The sequence below is a fragment of the Corapipo altera genome, unplaced genomic scaffold (genome assembly GCF_003945725.1).
Source record: "Corapipo altera isolate COAL_440 unplaced genomic scaffold, ASM394572v1 63, whole genome shotgun sequence".
Lineage (NCBI taxonomy): Eukaryota > Metazoa > Chordata > Aves > Passeriformes > Pipridae > Corapipo > Corapipo altera.
Genome location: NW_020884928.1, coordinates 1,750,193 through 1,770,782, shown reverse-complemented (window position 1 = coordinate 1,770,782; position 20,590 = coordinate 1,750,193). Strand labels below are relative to the sequence as shown.

The following is a 20,590-nucleotide window of genomic DNA, read 5'->3' as shown; positions in this document are numbered from 1 at the left end:
GCCATCACTGTGTGAAGTAACAGTCACATCTGAAAGACACTAAATATGAAACGTAAAGAAAACATTTTGAGCCCCCCAACTTATCTCAGATGCAAATTTTGCTTCTTTTTGTCTGTGTTTGAAAGTCAAGCACAACAGAAAATACATTAAGATTCATGTGATACCTTTGACAAATACTATGCGCACCTCTTCATGTTACCCATTAAATACAGCTAAGCTCCCTTAGCAATAGCAAATGAGATGGGTCTGTGAGGATGAAAGTTCATCCAATTACAACAGAAACTGTGTTACAATAGCCGTAATAATTACATAAGAAATACCCATTTTCCTCTGAGGAGTGCTTTTGAATGTAATAAAATCATAAGCAAGAAACAATTTCCTGCAAGATAATGGCGGAGAGTAAATGAAGCAAAAAGAGCTCACTGGACAGAGGACGGACTTGTTGCTGAGGGCTCAGGATCAAACATTCATTTAACAATTATATGAGAATCCAAATGCATAGCATCTCCATAATAAATGCATGTGCATCATATTGAGAAGAAAAGTTCCTTTAGTCCTGCAACCTGTGTCCTTTATCTGGTTTGAATTATTGTTGTCAATGAAAAAATTTGCTAAAGTTTGTCTTGCTATTTGAAACAGACAATGCTTGCTGTACCTTTGAAGAATTTAAATCTCATATAACAGTCTTAGAGAATGTTGTTTTAAATATGAACGACTAAGATTTTAGTTGCACGGTAACCACACATATTATGTACAAATACCTCATGTGTATTAATAACGTTTGTAAACTCATGCACACAAGATATTAGTAAGTGACTCAGAAACCTCTCTTTAAGTAGTTAATTCACATTATCTTTTGTGATATTAGTATAAACCCAGGTGGTTATGCGAGATGGAAACAACAACTTGCAAGCTTTAAGGTAGAAGAATTTTAAAAGCCTTAAGACTGGTATCGCCTCTTTAAACATACGGTAGAAAAAATTGTGGCAGTAGAGATCTGCCCAGAGTGGTGGCTTGATCATTGTAGGTGGGAGGGGGCTGAAGCAAAAGGAGGCTTTCAGGCAAAAAACGACTGATTGCAACTCATTTTGCTCCTGCAGGTTTAGGATTGAATTCACACTGTCAGGAAAACAGAGGTTGTAATTAAACTGCAAATAAGGGAATAATAAAAGCCTACTGGACATTGAATAAATAGTAAGACTCAGCTGGTAATGATTCCGAAATTAGCACACAGAGAGGTGTTCCCACAAAGCCATTTTCATATTGGTGACATTTCAAATAAGCTTCTCTAATTCATATGATTTGAAATCAAGCAATGAATATATCATAAATTGTTAGGCATTATTAATGGCCCTTATTTAATTCAGATACATTCACCCTAAACACCACATTACTAGGGCAATGCTTAATTAAGCATTAGTTTTCATTCTGTCAGAACATAAGCAGCAATAAATTGCTTGTATGCAAAGCAGACAATGAGATATTTAAGCAGCATATAATAAAGGCAATTTACAGCATATATTGCATGTTTAGTTAGGAGTCAGGACAATGATCCTGTTCTCCAACAGATATGAGCTGATGCCTATTGTTACAATGCTACAGCAAAAAACCTGTGTAACACATTACAGCTGGTATTATTCATTAAAAAAACCCCAACCAACCAACCAACTATAAAATAAAAATCAAAGAAGCCATGTACGATGTCCAAAATTTCATCCCAAGCACATCACAAATCACACTCAGACTACTTAGCAATGCCTAGTTGTTCCTTTTGAAATTCCCTTCCTATTTAAAGTCTTCATTTTGTATGGGGTTCCTTGCATTTCATAGTACAGCTTTAGTATACAGCATAGATACCGTTTCCTTTTAATTTAACATATCAGCCAGCCAGATTCGCTGAAACCATGGAGGCATGAGGTGTTTTCACACCAAACAGCTTGATAAAACATCTCAATTGCAGCTATGGCTCTTGGCAGTTTCATGCACAGGAAAATCCCTGCTGCTCCCAATGCTGGATGTAGGTGAAGTTGTGCAAGTGCTACTTTCTTTTCAGCTCTGTTTATCTCCAGCTCTTTCTGAACTGAAAGTCAACTCACAGCAGTCTGATCTGCTGAGACAAACAAGCTACAACTGGCTTTGTTACTCTGAAAGTGCATTTTTAACAAATTTGTGTATCTGTGTATTTTTAAACACAGATCTTGGAACAAGTAGGAGTGGTAGAGATTTCGGAAGAAAGAAATTATTGAGGTCTAAAAATAGAATTGAACTTTTAACACCACCAGCAGTTCTGAGATTTTTATGTCCATGGTTTTACTTTCCGCATCACAGTTTCTTTGGCAAAGAAACTTGCACAGAAATCCGAAGAGAAAAAATATTAAACAATACTTTTCATTCAGACACAGAGTCACCATTTTGAGCAGGCTACAAACTTTCTCAAAGGCACAGTTAATTCATTTACTGTGAGGTTAATGCTTACAAAAGCAAGCCTATGGGCTTCTAATGGATTGCTCTTCCAAAACAAGGCTGCAGAATAAGAATGTAACAGAGGAAAACTGTTTAGGGTACAAAATGTCACATTTAGACTGTTATCCTTCATTCTTCTGGCACCTTCTTGATAACTGAGCACCCTGCAGGTCTTACCAAACAGAGTGTTTTCTTCATTACTAAAACACAATCACCTAGAAATTTCTTAATCTAATTCATTCTATTGTCCTGTGAAAAGCCATTTCCAAAGCTGTTCCTACTTTGCAAGGAGTAGGGGTTTAGGTTAAAGCACAACTGCCCGAGTGGTGACAGGCAGAGCTATAGGCAGGCATTTACATCCTCTCCATCCCAGATGTGGAACACACTGCAGTATTGCTACCAGGACAGTAAACGCCTTGTGTTGAAGTATAAACTGAAAGTGAAGTGATTATTTTACAACTCTTTGAAATCTACCTTGAAGGGTCTGAAAAGGGTGGATGAGGTCAGCAGCTAATCAATTTTGTGGAAGACATTTGCCTGTTACAGGGCAAAACTATCATTTGATAAATGCCATTTGACAGTTTAAATTACACTCAAAGCTATCCTTGCAAGAGAAATAAAAGGTTAAGCTAAGTTCTGCTGTAGAGAAATAAATCAGCTCAGCAAAATACTCCTTAATTTGTTTCAAATGAGGTTTTCATCATTTCAATCACACAAATATTCATCTCTTTCCCCATCCTTCCCCCCACCCCCAAGGTAAAAAATATCTACCCAGACTATTTTTTTATTAACTCCACAATGTGCTAGGAGTTTAAAAGGCATAGGAGATTTCTATATAAGTAATTTCCAGTTACCTATTCAAAATCAACTCTTGAAATTAAAACAATTATATGACTAAGAAAAAAAGAGGGCAAAGCATTTAACTTTCTCTGAGTTTTTAGGATCATTTCAATTTAAGATGTATGAAGAGAAAAAAATCAAACCAACTTAAAAGCCCACCTAGCTGCCAGAGTAATAGGCATTGGAAGTTTTATGACCCAAAATATCTACCAGTAATTACCAGAGCAGCTTTGTGTTTTTACAGTTCAGGTGATGCCTGTCATCAGATTTTTGGCTTTCAATGAAATTAAATAATCTAAAACTAGAAAAGTAGGCCCAACCAAACCAAATGTATTTTAAACTGCATAAATGTATACTTTTCCCAAAGTCCTAACCACAGAACGTCTGAAATACTCTGCACAGGTATTGAATACACTTCATAGATTTAGAAATTTTGAGAAATGAACACATCAGTTACAGCTTTTACTTTTTATCAAAAACGGAGCAAGACTTTTCTGAAGTCTTATGGTCTGCCTTGGAATTAAAAAACCCAAATAAAAATAAAAAATTTCACAGCAAACCCCAGATACTTTTGTGACACTTCTTAGCTGCTGTTTTCCCCAGTAAAAGGATATGTTTGGGCAAGGAAGATCTGTAGTACGTGCACCCACGTGGAAAACAGGATATTGTGACACACTCAAGAAAGCTCTGAACAGGATATTGTGACATACCAAATACAGTCCCAAAACAGAGGAAAAAAAGTGGTTTTCAAAGAGCATTCAGGTGTTTTTTTTTAAATTTGGAATATCAGAGTCCAAAATCCAAGCAAAGGGTTTTATACATTGGTTATCAGTCCTGTTCAGACAGTTTAGAGTGACAGGGTTTAAAGAACCTATAATAAAATCACATTCCCTTCACAAATGTTTGGATGCAAGTTTTTAAGTCTTTCAAGTCTCTTGGACATTTGCACAGTCTAGAATACCCAGAACAGCTGCTGTATACCGTCAGAGACAAGCATAAAGTCACATTTCTACAGATCTGGTTAAACTTCCTGTGAATCTGCTTACACCTTTCAATGAGTGCAAAAATTAACACTTCATAATGTGCCAAATAATCAAAGGCCAAAAATAAATTAAGCAGCTCAGATATAATGTCTGCCATGATAATCCCTTGTTCTCCTAAAAAGCTAGGTCAAACATCATAGTACGTACAAATATATTATTGAACATTAATGAAATGAAAAATAGAATAGAAATGTGACTTATTTGTAGTGGAGATTTTGGACAAGTTAAATGCTTTTTGTACCAAATGGCACAGAAAAATAAAGTGCAGTCTCAGTTCAAAAGGAAATTTTAAAGCAAGGGAAATCCTTCAGATTTGGAAGAGTTGTGATGCATGCAATACACATGAGCTCATCTTTGTTTGCTAATGCAATGGTTAAGAAGAAAACAAGACATGACACACAGGCTCAGACAACAATTTGCAAGCTATTAGCTAGTGGGCTTGCCACAAAACTGATAAAAGAACATTTAATTTTTTGAGCAGAAATACCTTCTTGAAACTTCAATTTGTGCTGGGAAGTTGATAGACTTTGACACAATCTTTCACAGCAACAGGCATCTTCAATTATTGTTTCAAATACTGACTTAAAATATACACACTTGTCACAAGGCCCAATAACCATCTGGACTAGATTTTTCTAATTAAAGAACAAACCCCTTATCTGGCAATAGATAAACTTTCAGTTCACTGGGCTTTGTTCTGAAAGCTTCACAAGAGAAGGACTAAAGAGAGAAAGATGCTGGAACACACCAGGTATTTCTCACAGGGAAAGGTTTAACGAAGATGAGTTTAATTCTATATACAAAGTAATACACGACTCACAGATAAATGTTCTGCTGATTTTCTAAATTATCTATTATGGATTCTGTAAGAAGAGTTCAACAAGGAAGAACAAAATGAATTAAAATTCACTTACAGTCTGTGAATCATGTTACTCAAATCTGGATAAAAACCCAACTCACCAACCACCCAGAAAATAAACATTAACAAGTCTATTAAATAACAGCTTTTAAGATCATATTTTTCAAGTATAACATTTCTGAACAGGAAAGATTAATCCATGCAGTTAAACATAAAATTCCAGTAAGAAGTTGAACAAATACGGAGATGCTGTAGTGTTACCTGAATACTATAACAGAAAGATGAAAATCCACAGAAAAAAATTCTCTTTAAAGAAAGGCAAAGTATAATGGGAAAAGAAACTGAAGGAACCATTCCACATATAACACTTGGCTGCTTAATAAAGAGAAAGGTTTTAAGAGTATCCTGGCTAAGGACAACAAACTAGGATGGCTGCAGAACAAATGTCATAAAGCAACAATTTAAGGTATCAAATGTGCTTTATTATTTGTCAGATGTAATAACAAATATAGAAAAGCCCAATTTTTGGCTATTTTTACACTGGTATAATAAAGGTAATTAATTTCACATTATTACTAGTATTACTAGTAGTTGCACTAAAGAAGAAAGAAGACCAACTTGTGAACAGGCTTTAATGTGCTGTTATGCATTTCAATCTCACAAGTATGTTATTATTTAGGAAACTGTTGAATTGTGAAAAGATGATATTAAAACATGATTCCTTCTGGTAATTTCTGACTATGCATAAGGTGAAGGCTGAAGCTGTGAGGCAAATTTTCTGAAACAGCTGCAATGCCATTTGCATTATATAAATCTAATTTTAAAAGTTAATTAACTGACCAACAGTGACACCAGAAGCAAGTACACAAAGGTCATAACTACATGCATTTGCCCATTCCATAAAGCGGCGCAGCAATTCTCAGTAACATGGACCAACAGGGTAATTGGAGAGCACAAGGGACAGAACTTGCTCTGACAGCAAGTGTAAGCCTGCAGCTAAAACCTTTTTTTTTTTTTTCTCAACCTATATCACTCAGGAGAAGTAATAACTTTCTGTGCAGCACATGCAGCACTAGAGGTCCAAATGGGTAAGAATTGCATTTCGTCAGTTTAGAGAAATCCCTCCATTCACCTCCCTGATGCATCTTGGTTTCACCATGTTCCTCTTGCACTTACCATACAATTTTTTACTTCAAAGTAGTGTAATGACTGAGGTCAGGTTAACAGTTCTCTAGTCAACTGCGAGGGTTACCAGCCTTCCATGTTTTATCAGGACGCCATCCAGACGGTTTTTGTTGCATGAAGCACTGTATGGGCTCGGTTTATGAAAACGCTGTCAGAGCAAAAGCAGAAGCTGATACTGGTCAGGACAGTGTGACAGCTCCCGGGAGGGGACATGAAAGGCCTTAAGTCTCAAGGAAATCAAAAAGAGTCCGAGCTGGGTAGCAAGCTCAGAACAGACATTTGAGTTTGTTTACGCATTATTTTAGCACTTTCCTGTCCACCCCCTGGTCACCGAGTCAGGAATCCTTACTTGTTCTTATAGGTACAGTTTCTAAACATGCATTTATCATCCCTTCTCACAGACATTAATTCAGGTATATACTCTGCAGCTACTGGCTACTGAAGCAATGAGTTTATGTGCCAGTTGTTCACTGTTTGGGAAAGAACAGTATCCTGGTGTGGTTATAACAAGCCAGGTTTTGCTTCCACTCTGGATATCCTCTCTCCTCACAGAATCTCAATTTATTTTGGCAATAACGCTATATACAAAATTTCATGAATTTATTATCATTACTTATGAGATATTAACTGCCCACATATAACAACTGCAATGTTCATTTTGCTGCAGGTGAAGTATTTAAATTACTGCACAGTATTTTATGCCCACAGAGAGCCTACCCAACCCAGCAGAAGAAGAGAGGAGTAAGGGATGGGTGCAGTGGAGCCGCCAGGGGCTCACCAGCTCCCAAGTCCTGTCACCCTCCTAGTCCAATTAAATTGGGAGTTGAGGTGATTATACAACTCAAGGTAATCATCTTTTTTTATCCCTTGATACCAAATAAAATATAATTTGTTAAAAGCAACATAATAAAATTGCACGACCTTTTTCCTCAGTTTACAGGTCAGAACTTTGCTACCAGAGGATTTCATGAGCTTAGGGGGACAATAGGACACGTTCAATAGGCAAGATGACATAAATCCGCTTTCTATTTTTATTTCTTATAGCCCCAAAATAAAAAACAACTCCAGTGGTTTTAGTGCTGTTAATCTGAACATGCACTGGTGTCACAGTGCCTCTGAAAGGAGATCAAACTTCGTCATTCAGTAAGCACAGCAACAGCAAAACATTGCCTTTACTGTAAAGATAAAGACAAAACCAAAGTATAATGATATGAAGTTTTCTGTAGCAGTTTCTACTACACTACACATGGTAACACTGCTCCAAAATCCGGTCAAAAAGCATTTCCCATGATGAGATAGCTGGTGCCAGTATTTGATCAGCTGTCACTCATTTCCTCCCCTGGACTCAGGAATCACATTTCCAAGACTCAGAGAGCAGAACCAGCCCACAGAAACTCTCTCTCATCACTGACATTTGACTCAGGTTATGTACTGCTGACAAACAGTATGAGAAAGGAAATCCAGCTTTTTTATTACTTCCATACTTGAAAATCTGAATTTAAAACATTTAATAGATTTAATTTATCCCTTAGGCAAGAATTTCATACACATACATACATATTTTACATATACACATAAATAATTAAATAAAAAACCTCACTGAGCTACCAACACACATTTTCAACCATTAATGCTAATCTGAACACAGGAAATTCTCCAATGGAAATTAAAAAAAAAATCTATATAAAAAATTAGGAGTTCTGAATAATGCACCCACAGTGAGCACTACATTGCATTTCTGAAGAGCTGAAGTCACGTGGTATCAAGCCAAGCAATATTTTTGGGACCAGAGGCAGGAGCAGACTGCCTGCACAGTACAAGGGCTGGTTAACTCAACTCACAGCTGCTTTGCATCACTGCACCAGCACAGGCGATCTGGAATGTGCACCCTCATGCCCTCCACGTTCCTCTGCACACACATACTCATTTTTCCATTTTCAGTGTTTCTAAAAAATATTTTCTGAAAAACAGTGTTACAAAGGAAATACTGCCCTTAGTTTTCATTTGAATATGAAGAACTGAAAAGCATATTTAATTTTTTTTTTTTTTGAAAGAGAAACTCACAGTAAAAGCTACTGCAATTTTTCTCCAGGAAACCGAGACCACAAGCTGCCATACTTTGTAAAATACATCATAAGATGAGAAGTAACAGTAAACTGCACTAATGACAAGACAGCCATTATTAGTTAATTTCTACAGCAGCAGAAAGGTGGAGTAGCTTCAGGGTCAGGTGTGAGGTGGTGGCCCTCCAAGCCACCAGGAATCAGAGGGAAGTTCACATGCACAAGTTAAGGATTGTGCTTGTCGCTTTTAATCCATCAGGAAGCATACAAAACCCAGGATGGATTTAAAAGTATCTACTTCAAGCTTGTAAGCTCAGGGTTTTTTTTCTTGTACTTAATATCCCCACCCCCATTATTTATAAAAGCATTTATGATTTTGTACAAATTTGACCGAAAATGCACAGTTAATAGTGGGTATTTTCCAGGAAATCTAGAAGATACACCTCTATCTAGTTACAAGAAAGGACTTAAGAGGAAAACAGGTTCAGTGAGCCACAGGTGCTTTCAGAAAAACACAGAGAGGTCCAAGCTTCAAACAAGACAGTGTTGCCACCATCACCTCCAGAAGCAACACTTCTATCTCTCCCATTTTTGCCTGCTTTGGCACCAAAATTTTTCCTCTTCTGACCCACATGGGTGCATGGTTGGCTGTGTGACAAATCAGAGCTAAAACCCAAACTAAACCTGCCATAAAAGGATTTTTGCTCATTTGGATGACTTGCCAAACCTGCTCGCTGCAAGGACGCAGGGGAGTGAAGGCAGCAGAGAAATGCTACCTTCTGCAATTCCTTTAGTGTTTGGACTGCCTTAAGTGTTTGGACTATGAGCTAAAGCCCCTCAAATGGGGAGTGCTGCCTGCAGTCTTAGATGTGATTATTACAAAGTGAATAAAAATTCATCCAAAAAAAGTAATTTTGAAATTTAAATGAAGTTTTAACTTCAATGCTTGTAAAACACATCACAAAATGAGAAATAACAGTAATCAGCACTAATGACCGAACTTCCTGCACACAAACCGATTTTGACATTTCTTTTTGCTGCCAACATTTAAGTACTTAAAAAATCTCACAGTTTACAGAACTGCAAAACCAGCTTTGGGTAACCAATTTGTTTTTCAGGTGCAGGTAGAATATTTTCTTCATTTCAGCTAACAGAGTTGAACAGATAGGTCATTCAGAGCTGAGAAACCAACCAGGAGTCAAAAAAGCAAAAAATACTTGTTTTCCTTTTCTGGCCCCCTAATTAGAAAATGTTATGGAAGATGAGATCTACTTTAGAAATTTGAAGGCATGTTTGTGAGTTGAACTGATTACAGTCTTCAGATAATATTTCCTTTGTTTAAAAAAATTATTACAATATCAAGTATATGTAACTTGAAAATAAGTTAATTATTTTTTATTTTATTTTCCACTTTGTGTATCCAGGATATTTAAGGTTGCTTTATTTAACTTAGGAAAAAGAATGCTGGTTTAGGGCATTGCTTCTCAATTTATCAGATGGAGTTTGACAAAGAAGATTTAAAAAAGGATCTCTGTTAAAAAACAAACCCTTGCCTGCCAGCCCACTGTCAAGAATCTTCAGAGATGGGCATACAGTGGACCTTCCTACTTCAAGACAGTACTGACTTCATTAAATGCAAAACAGAATTAAAATGAGATACATATTAACAAAAATCAGTTGCTTATCAATTTAAGCTTCATTTAAATTTAAACTTCTGTTTAAAATTCACTACAGTCTTCTGCCTCAGCTCTGTAGCTCACTTAAGGAGAGCCTTGTTTGACGTGTTTTTTATCTCATGCTACCTTTTGGAACCTGAATGGATGAGATTTCTCTAATTCCCAAGCAAATAGAATTGTATTTTTTCACAGCACAGATATCTACAATTGCTAAGCAGTCATCAAGAAAATGGAATAATCCTCAACACTTGGCTAAGAACTGCCACGCCTAAGCATCAACAAAACTGAAAAAGTACACATTATTTAAAAGAAAAGCACTAGATTTCTTTTTGTCTTAAAATATTTTCCTTCTTTAATTCAAGTCTGTAATGACAGGTTTTCAACATTTACACATCTTTATCAGATAAATTTACTGCCTCAATACAAAAGAAAACTCATAACAAATTTTATATATTTATCAAATGCAAACCAGAAGTATCCTGTCTTGGACACCCAGCTATAAGAAAAAAATACATTTACTGCAGTGACTCAAAGTATAAAAAGAAAAATTTAAGTCTAGGTTTGTAGAACTTCAAAGTTTGAAGCAACAAACAAATAGTGAAGAACACTATTTCTGCCTAGGCTTACAGTTGCAGTTATGTATGACCATCAATAAACTCTTTATCAGTCAACAAACTTTATATCACAAATATATCACAAATCTGAAATTCGAATTCAAGCGGCAGTGCAACCAAAAGCTCTGCTGAACTTTTCAGCTAGGAAGATTATCTTTCCAATTCTCATCTCTGCTTTCCTTATGCTGAAGACATCTTTGCAGACTTCAAACACAGGAAGGCTGCCAGCACCGCAAGGACGTCTTCTTGTTTACAGGCTTTCTGTACCGTCTCCCTCCCACTTCTACTGCCTAGTAGTAGATAAGTCCAGAAGGCAAGACAGATCAACTAAAGCCAATTTTGAGGAGAGCTGCACTTGGCAGAATACAAGAATGTGTTGTTTTTCTAGGGTCATAATCCATGGGAAAAAAAAAAAGAAAAAAAAAAAGAGGTAAAAAAGAAATGTTTTGGACCACAGTGTGTAAACTTAATGGGATAAAGATGACTCATACAGCCCTGGCTGGTTCAAGTGACCTCAAATACTAACACAGATACCATCAAAGAAAACACTAAATAAATACACATTCTAAAATAACATACCATCTATCTGCCAGTGCTAAGAATAGCCTTGTACTAATCTCTTAAAATACTGAATGATGGATAAACAGATGCTGTCATACTGTGATCTCTCTAACTGTAGCACTGATTGCGCTTACCAGACACAGGACTGAAAGACCTAGAAGCGAGAATAAGTATTTTGTTCCATATTTGTTCCACTGCCTAAGAGGAAATGTCCTCCATTTCCTCCAACACAAGGGCCCCTGAGCATCACCTGCTGTGCAAATAGGCTCTAGAGGGACCCATATATAGGTATTCACAAAGAATTGAGGTAATTTATCCCTCTCTGTAGAAGCAGAGGTTTTGTTTCTCAGTGACTCCTTAATGAAATAAAACATGTTAAAGAGAGCATGACTAGTTCTGATGAATCCCACAAGGAAAGCAGCCAAATTTCCTTGACAGTAAGGTGGAATTAAGGACTGGTACCAGCCAGGATGGCATTTGAGTTACTTCTTTTGAAGTATAGTACACATGAAAATTGTATATAAAGAATACTGTATTCTCATATTATTTTACTTTCATTTACCATCTGAAAATTATTAGTTTTATTCAGGTTGTAATGTAGTTAGAGCTAGCTCTGCACTTGATAGTGTCACCAGTAAACCACAAAATGAGTCTAATTTACGCCAGCAAAAAGTTACACTTCTGCCATTGTAGCTTATTTCATCTCACGAGAGCCAAAGACATTGGTATAAGCTGTTTTGGAAGGAGTAGTTTCACAAGCAAATTGAAAACACAGAACAGCTCTTGTCTATCAACTCTGCTTGTGCACCTGGGTCTTCTGCACCCAGCCTTCCATGTATTTTTGGGTGCCTACTTTAGAGTACTCCTCGCCTGGATTTCAGGAACATCCAAGTTAAACAGCTCCCACTGAACTGTGTTCAATTTTGGAAAGTCTGTGCTTCCAAGAACTAGCTAGATGATGTTTCTGACTGAGGTTTGAACATGGAGAAAAACCTTACCAGCAGAGATTTATTTAAGTCATTTTTCAAACTGAAGTAGCATTAATTGTCATTGAGATCTCTCTTAAGTTACAGTCAAAATAAAAATCCACAACAGATATAAATAAGCTAGCATTAAATGATGAATTTACTGTTGACTACTGGTACTGTGCAAGACATGTTTTTTCTATAAAATATATGGCTCTTACAGCCCCAGAAAGTAATTAAAGGCCAGTAACATAAAACAGGAACAACCTGAACTTTAGAAAGTACGAATTTTGCTATTTAAAGAATCTCCTGATAGAGTAAATGCTGGAGAGTGATATGAAAATAACTGTTGTCCAATTTCCCTTTCAGAACCTCTAACCCACAAACTGTCATCAGCTTTAAGTTTTCTTTGTTTTCGAAAAAAAGGAACAATTTTTTAAACTAGTATCACTGCAATAACCCTCTTTCAGCTCCTGGGACTATCTCAGTATACCAAACATTTCAGCTCTGTTTTAATGAGTGCCTTGAAGAAAGTAAAAAGTCCAGCCCACAAGAAGGACTTAAGGTTCCACTTAGAGAGAAGAAATGTATTTGCAGTAAAATTATTGAAATGCTTATGTGGCTCTTTAACGGCATCTATCCCATCTTTATACAATTGATCATTTTAATATTTTTTGTAGCAGACTCTCTGAAAGGAGGGTGCTTAAAGGAAAACTGTTTCTGAGTTCACAAATTACTGGCTTTGCTGTTTTATAGAACCTTGGGAAAACCCCAAGTTTAATTTATCCTTAAAGCATGCACTTCGTTGTTAACACCTTAAAAGTATGTTGGAGGCATTTGGTGCAATAAAGAGGAAAATAATATTTAAAACATTAAGTAGATTGTTTCAACAAAGAAAAATTATGTAACTTGCTTTTTACCTTACTAAGACTTACAGATTGCCTTCTTTCCTTATGCTACTAATGTATCTGAGTAGCAGGCTGAATTTGGCCACAAAGTGCTTTTTAACAGTACGCTTAAGTGCCCTGCTTACATTAACGCCTCCAGGCAAGCAGTAAAACCATAAGCAAATCTGGCATTCATGAACTGAGGTGGAGGCACTTCCAAAGTGGTTTACTTGGGTTCTTTTACTAAAAAAGAAACAAACACCCCACACCCAAAACAACAGCGAGGCACTTCACTAGCATCTACTTACTGGTCAGACTGGTTGCTATTTCAGTTACTATCAAACATTTTTCATTCCCAAGTGTAAATTAAATCCAAGATCCAACCTGCCACAGGTTGTTACTAGCTGACAGCTATACCGCGACCATGAAGTGCCTGAAGTGTTCACACCAAGTTAGCATCCTCTTAGCCTCCTGTCTTCTTTATCCGCTCCAAAATCAGCCTTTAATACTCCTGATTTACAGGAAATACAGAAAACACCAACAAATTTCTCATTTGCTTCACTTTCCTTCCTCTATCCTCCTTTAACAAACTTTGGTCTTCCCCCGGCAGAAATTACATTATTGAAGGATTTAACTGTAGGCTGCCTTAAGATTCAATGCAATAATTAAAGTTGTAAGTAATTTCTGCAACCATTAATTGAACAAAATTCAACTGACCATGGAAATAACATGAGATGAGGCATAAGGCTCAGGGCACTTATCATGGTGGAGATCTAGTCAACAATAAACTGAGTCCAGAATGATATTGTCATGGTGAAGTGTTTAAAACAAGCCATAAGATGTTATGCCCCTAGAGCAGAGAAAGGGGTGCTTCAATTCCAAGCGGAGTTGAGTGTGACAAATTCAGCTCTAGACATCTGCTACTGTAGAAGTACAGAGGATTTCACTTATCATTCCTTTGCTACTCTGCTATTCAAATATTTGCAAAGCACCTACTTACTGGGAACTATTATGTAGTATGAACAATTTTTGGAGACCAAGGATAAAGATTGTTGACTCTTATGCAAAATACATTTTACCTCGCAGAGAATATAAATACAGATAGTCACACGAGCAAACAGCAAAGCGGACATGCAAAGGTGCCACGAGAAAAAAACTCAAACCAGAACAAGCAAAAGGCCTGTGAGCAGCTGCTCTTTTTGCAAGGACTAGACCTGTGCAAGCACTTTGAACTAATAGTAATTTTCACTGCAGGCTGAGGAGGGGAAAGAGAAGGAAGGAAGAAGATGAAAAAGTAAAAAGCTTTAGTTTTGGTTTCTTAATCTTCATTTGATGTGATTTTTATACATAAGCATGTGTCTTGTCAACACCTTTGAACATGAAATATGCAGTGCTATTGACAAAAAACATTTTCCTGGTTTCAAGTCTACATCTGAATTATTAGTCATTTACATTGTAACTAGCTTGAGATCTGTTCTCTTTTTAAATAAGTGTATTATTTTTCCTGAAGTCTTAAAACAGTATTGTACAACTAGCCATTAATTGTTAACTGTTTTTTAATAATAGGACAGGTAGGGAAAAGGCAAAAAAATAAAGTAATTAGCAAAAGAATCCTAGACTGGAAAAAGCAACTAGCAAACATACTTATACTGCCAAAAACTACTTACTCCTTCCTGAAGTCTTAACCATGCCAGAAGACTTTCCACCCCACGTGGAGTGAGTCTAATTCTTTGATTAGTGTATAATTATTACCATGTGTAATTTTCATACAAAATCTTTCTATTTCGTGCAGTAATTTGCCTCTACTTTTGCTGTAATTTTAGAAAGGCTTCTAAACACTTTAAATATAAAATCCTGGGTGTATTGTTTAACCTATAATCACATCAATTTTGATTTAGTGAGATTTTTTTGTTCATTAGTTAAGAGATCTGAGTTACTGAAAACGAAGAGTGCTGCCATTCAAGGAGAAGTTGTGCTTTTCTTATCTGTCACTGCCTGAATGAAAATATTTGTAGCTGGAGCACTGCAAAATGGTTAATGAACTGAAGGTATTTAACCATACCTTTAGGAAGGATTTGACAGGCCTTAGATCAACTCTTTAAAAAAAGCAACACATATATCTTAAGAGCACAGAGGCAAAAACCTGCTGTCGCATTGGTGAGGAGCCATTTAGCAACATGGTGATGAACAACCTGCAAAGCAGCCTTGTGCTAAAAATATCCACTGTTTTCTTTTTCTGGAAAAATCAAAACACATTCAAGCTCCAGAAGCAGTAATCTACCTTATCAGAAAAGGAAGAATGCAACTGATAAAATACAGTAAATATAGTTTCTATGTGCAATGTAAATAATTAACTGATTACAGGTTGGATTTGCTCTTTGAGAGGACCAGAGCAATCACAGGAGGATGCTCTGTTCACAATGCAGTCACTTGCCTCCCAGTGTTACAGCTCCAGTAAAGATCTCTGCCTTTGGGCAAAGCAGCATTTAAGTCCAAACATTTTGATTTCCTTCTCCCCCTCCCTCTCAAACTGTGTTCTGCAGGAAGCCTTTGAATGGGTTTGACATAAAAATCCATGGTTGTGGACTTAATCAAGATGAGCAAGCAATTATTATAAAAAATGTGTAAGAGTTTACAATCACGAAAAAGATTCCTTGCAAATGCTTTTTGGCAGTCAAGAATGGAGACTCATCTCGATGGTACTGGCACCTTTTTTAAATACATGTCAGGGTCTCTTCCAAAACAATCTCTTGGTTTTCTGCTGAATCATCAGTAACTAAGGAAAGCAGAACAGATTAAACTAGTTTAACAGCAGGCTTTTTGTGGGTAGCCTTCCCTTTCTCTGAAATGCCACACCAAGACACTGGATTCATGATAAAACAAGCCAAGGCCTTTAAAACAGAAAGAACAAAACAATTCTTTCATCTAGAAGAGGGAAAAAAAGCCTCTGTTGTTTGCATAACAGAATTAACGCTGATGTCAATATTCAGTTTCAAAACAAACTAATACTGCATGGAACCTGCAAGGTAGGACAGATTCTTTAAAGACAAGATCTTCAAAGTAAAGGTGCCTTCGACTGGAGTCTTGGGCGTTCAGACAGGTAAGCAGTGTTGAAGAGACCCTTAGTGTTTCTGAGTTTGACATAATTACAGTCATGAGTGTCTTAGCCAAAATGTAGCAGACTGGTGTTCCCTGACACCAGACAGGATGCACAGTCATCATGTTATAAGCTCCTACGTGACTTTTTATCCCAAAGCTGGTGGATAAAAAGTATCTGCAATCATGTCTGTGGAGCTCCCTCATAAACACACTGAAATAAAAAGGTGAATCAGATGCTCAGTGTTTGTCTTTCTATGTAGCCAAGAAACTGAGAGCTAGGCTGCAGAATCTGAACTACAGAAGATTAATGGAAATACCCACTGACACTGACAGGTTAATGGGAAGAAAAGCCAAAAGCTGTAGAAAGAAAATAAATGAAAGAGAGTGAAACTCAATGGTAGGAAGGAAGAAAGCAAAAAAAAAATCCAGGCAATCCCCAAGGTATCAGCGTGATGCTCAACCTAAACTAGCTATTTTTAGAATTACAAGTTGTTCTGGACAAATCATCTGCCCAACTACCTTTGTAGTCGTGCATGTTTCTAAATAAATAAACCAACAGAAGGTTACCTGGCCTTACATACACAGTGATTTGGAAGGGAAACAAAAGACTGAGCAATAATATGAGTAAAACGGCAATCCTACATTGTAAGTAAAGCACTGCAAATTCAACAGTGTTATTCTTGTTCCAATCTTTTCTGACCTAAATCTTATTATTGCAAGGAACAGCTAAGTCAGCTGCTTTCTGAATTAAATTTAACTGCTTTTCTATAAGCTGAACAACAAAAATTGTAAAGCCTCAGTAAGAAGAAAGGACAAAAGGCCCCCCAAGTGATATTCCCTTTTTCCCTGAAAACCACTTTCCATACAAATCATTTGTTGTACCTAATATCAAAGCAATTTTTGGTGGAGAGTTGTAAAGAGCCCAAGACGATCCTAGTGCATCCCCCCTCTGTGCTTCTCCCCTCTCTCCCCACTCACCCCCAGCCAGTCTCCTGCAGGTGCTCTGCTCTTGCTGAGCCACAGGAACAGTGACTGTGATTCCTCCTTCTCCTTTCAGTAGGTTAACTGGCTGAAATGGCTCACCACTGTAACATACCAGTGCCAAAGCCAGCACGAGAGAGAGGGATGGGAAGACACATGGCATGATGGCAAGCAGTGAATTAAGCAGGATATTATTCTATTGTACAGTATTTCCTCTTGAGCAGTCCACAGCATGACCCCACAAGAGTCCTTCTGTCCATTGCAAGGCTTTCCATTCATTCATTCATGCCAAATTATCAACTGGATCTAAGCAACTGTGTCTTGCCTCAGACTGAGGGGGACTTTTTCAGGAGACCAATGGGACATGACTGTGACAGTCTAAATTGTTGGACTACAATTGTAAATAAGCAAATGACACAGCACACGCCATATAATTTTCTGAAGCTCCAGAAATTTGATGAGATCTAGCTATAGCTTTCAAAGACTGAATTAATAAAACTAATTTTTCTCAAATTATTCTGTATTCCTATGCTAGCAGTAGGTTCTAGTATCTGATTATTGTGGAATATCTTCAGTTAACCAAGAAATGCAATGATGCTTTTCCTCAATATTAAAAAAAAACACACAAACCCCAAGACAAACCACCAACAAAAACAAATGTTTGCAGCAAATTCCTCTATAACTTGCTTAAACAGGGCTATTTAGCGCTGTACATGGAGTCTATAGTTTATGAAATTTTTTACTTTACCTCTTCAAATAATTTCTAGTTATTTGAAAGACATAAAATAAAAATCTTTATGAACCACCACATTTATTGGTTGATATTAACCCATGAAGTAACTGCCACTGTACTATCTACATACACCCATAATACATGATTAGTACTAGAAAAATCACATATTGTTAAAGTTATGTCTCACTGTCTGTTTAAAGGCAGCATTAACACCAAACAGTGTGAAATTGCACAGTCTTGAGTAGTAAGCTACCTGCATTTCCCTGAAAAATACCATGAACTCAGGGATTCTTATGAGAAATCCTGTTATTTAATTATAGCACTAATCTTTCTGAAAGCTTAAAAATTAGTTTAAAAGTACCCACGCCCAACTTGAAAACATAAAATGCATTAAAAGCCCCTCGGCTGGCTCAGATCTTATAAATCAATCCAAATCAATCCTCAACAAGATATAGAAACACAAGGCAAGTTTTACAAGTTTCCTCCAGCAGCAAGTGGGAAGCAAGCTGCAAAGCTGGGAACATACATGCAAGTACCTTATCAGACCCAAAATTTTACTTAGGTCTAGACAGAAGCAATAGGAGCCCACACAGGTATCTATTTAATAGGCCCCACCCACACAGCAGTGAAACCCTGCCCACTTAGAGGCCTCATCTGGGCTACAAAACCCACTCCAGCAGCTATAAAGACTGCACTTTTAGGAAGCACAGACCTAAGTATTGCTCTTGCACTTACACTACTAGCAGTAGCAACAGGGTAGTCCAAGTACTCACACTACTGTCAGTCAGAATACTGTCAGTGTTCATAAGGGTATTAGAAATCTCTGACCAAGTGAGGAGAAGTCTTTGAGCTGGATGCTATCTTCCACTGATGGCTTAATCTCAAAGCAAAAAGAATGAGGACAAAAATAGAAGGGTTGAGCCTGCCTTCAACTATTGTTATTTCATTATTTTAGTACATTAAAAAAAAACCCCAATAATACTTCCTCCAACTCAATAACTTGAAACTACACAACAGTTTTGTTCTCATGATAAATACTATCACTGCAAACAGATGCAAGAACCTTGGAGCAGACTTTTCTAACAAGTCATTTTATTCTCAATTCAGTCTTGTTTTGTCTTTTCAATAGGAGTTTCTCATGTATACAAATTGCATTAAATTTCTTGGAGATCAGTGACAAAGCTAGCATGAATTCGAGATCAGCATTTTTTCCCCAGAATTGATAGAGAAGATAACATTTGTGCAAACCTACTGGAACATATTGGCACACGCTCTGCCAACTCCTGACTTTCACGCATCCCTACTGTGCATTTTGAGAACTACAGGGTGCTGCAGCAAAACATGTACTATGACTGAATTAAAGGTTTGAGGACTTCTTAAAAAGGAACAAGTGCCAAGCTTTACTAATTATCCCAAAGATTTCAAAGTAACAAAGATATATCTAAAAATATGAATAGTAAAATCACCCCACAAAATATTCTCCCTGTGTCCTTGACTACAGATTTTAGGACTAGAGGAGATGTAGTGCAAGACTGTAGAGTTTGACTATATTTCACTCAATATACACTTTCAAACTTTTAGGTGCCTGATAAATAAGAAACTGAAGATCTAGAAAAACTGTATTTTACAGATTTTAATAGATTCATATTGAAGTGCAGTGCATGAAATTTAGAGCAGGCAATATAATAAAATACTACAGACTTGTTTTCTGTCCTCTCTTACTGAGTTGATGAGGAAACTAGGCACACTAAATGTAAGAAGCTGACTGTTCATTACATGAATAATTTCTTCCACATGGAGGAAATCCCTTTATTCATTCCTGAAGCACCATCACTACTGTGGTTTGGTATCCTAGGCTTTTCAGAGCTCACTCCCGTCCCATCTCTGGCTGAGTTACCAGGGAGCACAACATCACACAGCAGCAGTTACTGTGCCTACGGGCTACCAGTCTGACTGATCTTTTGTTATTCTAGGGGAGAAAGCACCATTTCCCAAACCTCTAAGCTGACTACAAATAAGATTGCTGTTCCTCCTACAGTACTGATGACAAGGAAAATGCGCGCGGTGGTTTGTGCAGCTCCTTCGAGGCTGCTGGGTAAGGGCAGTTTTGGGAGATTAACTCCCACACCACCAAGCACTACAAGCTGCTGGGAGTGTTTTGGAACAATCAGGACCACTGTCACCTACCTTGTCACTCTCTTGCAGCTAGTCCTGCTACAGCAAGGAAGTGAATCCTGACAAGGACAAGGACAATATTCAGAAATTACCTGAGAGATGCAGTGTTTTTTTTTAAAGCATCAGAGATGAGCGTAGGCTAACAGAAGCAGACTATGCTGCTCTGATCACATACTGCACGATGCCAGAATGAAAAGGAGCATTTTTCTTCCCCTCTGCACAAAATCCTGAGCTGTAGAGATCACACAATACCACAAGAATCCCTGTTCTGTTTCATGCCAACTATCATCAGCTGACAGCACGGTAGAAATCAAAGGATCCATTTAATTGCTAACCACTTGTTGTCAGATCAGCTGTAGATGCTGCTCTGACAAGGATGCACATAGTTTAAAAGAGCACACCACCACAATGGGAATGACTTGATATTTCTTAGGAAGATAACAGTG

The 20,590-nt window shown here is 37.2% G+C and overlaps 1 protein-coding gene across 4 annotated transcripts in view; it reads right to left on the bottom strand.

The window, feature by feature from the left end:
* Positions 1 to 20,590, bottom strand: part of PIP4K2A (phosphatidylinositol-5-phosphate 4-kinase type 2 alpha) — a 107,007-nt gene that overhangs the window by 54,944 nt on the left and 31,473 nt on the right. The window contains exon 1 of one of the 4 annotated variants that reach the window (XM_027658711.1): positions 8,232 to 8,295. The exons of the other annotated variants lie outside the window; for them this stretch is intronic. The gene's annotated coding sequence lies outside the window, so the exon portion shown is untranslated. Of the gene's footprint in view, positions 1 to 8,231; positions 8,296 to 20,590 lie in introns of those variants that run through there. 4 annotated transcript variants of the gene reach the window in all.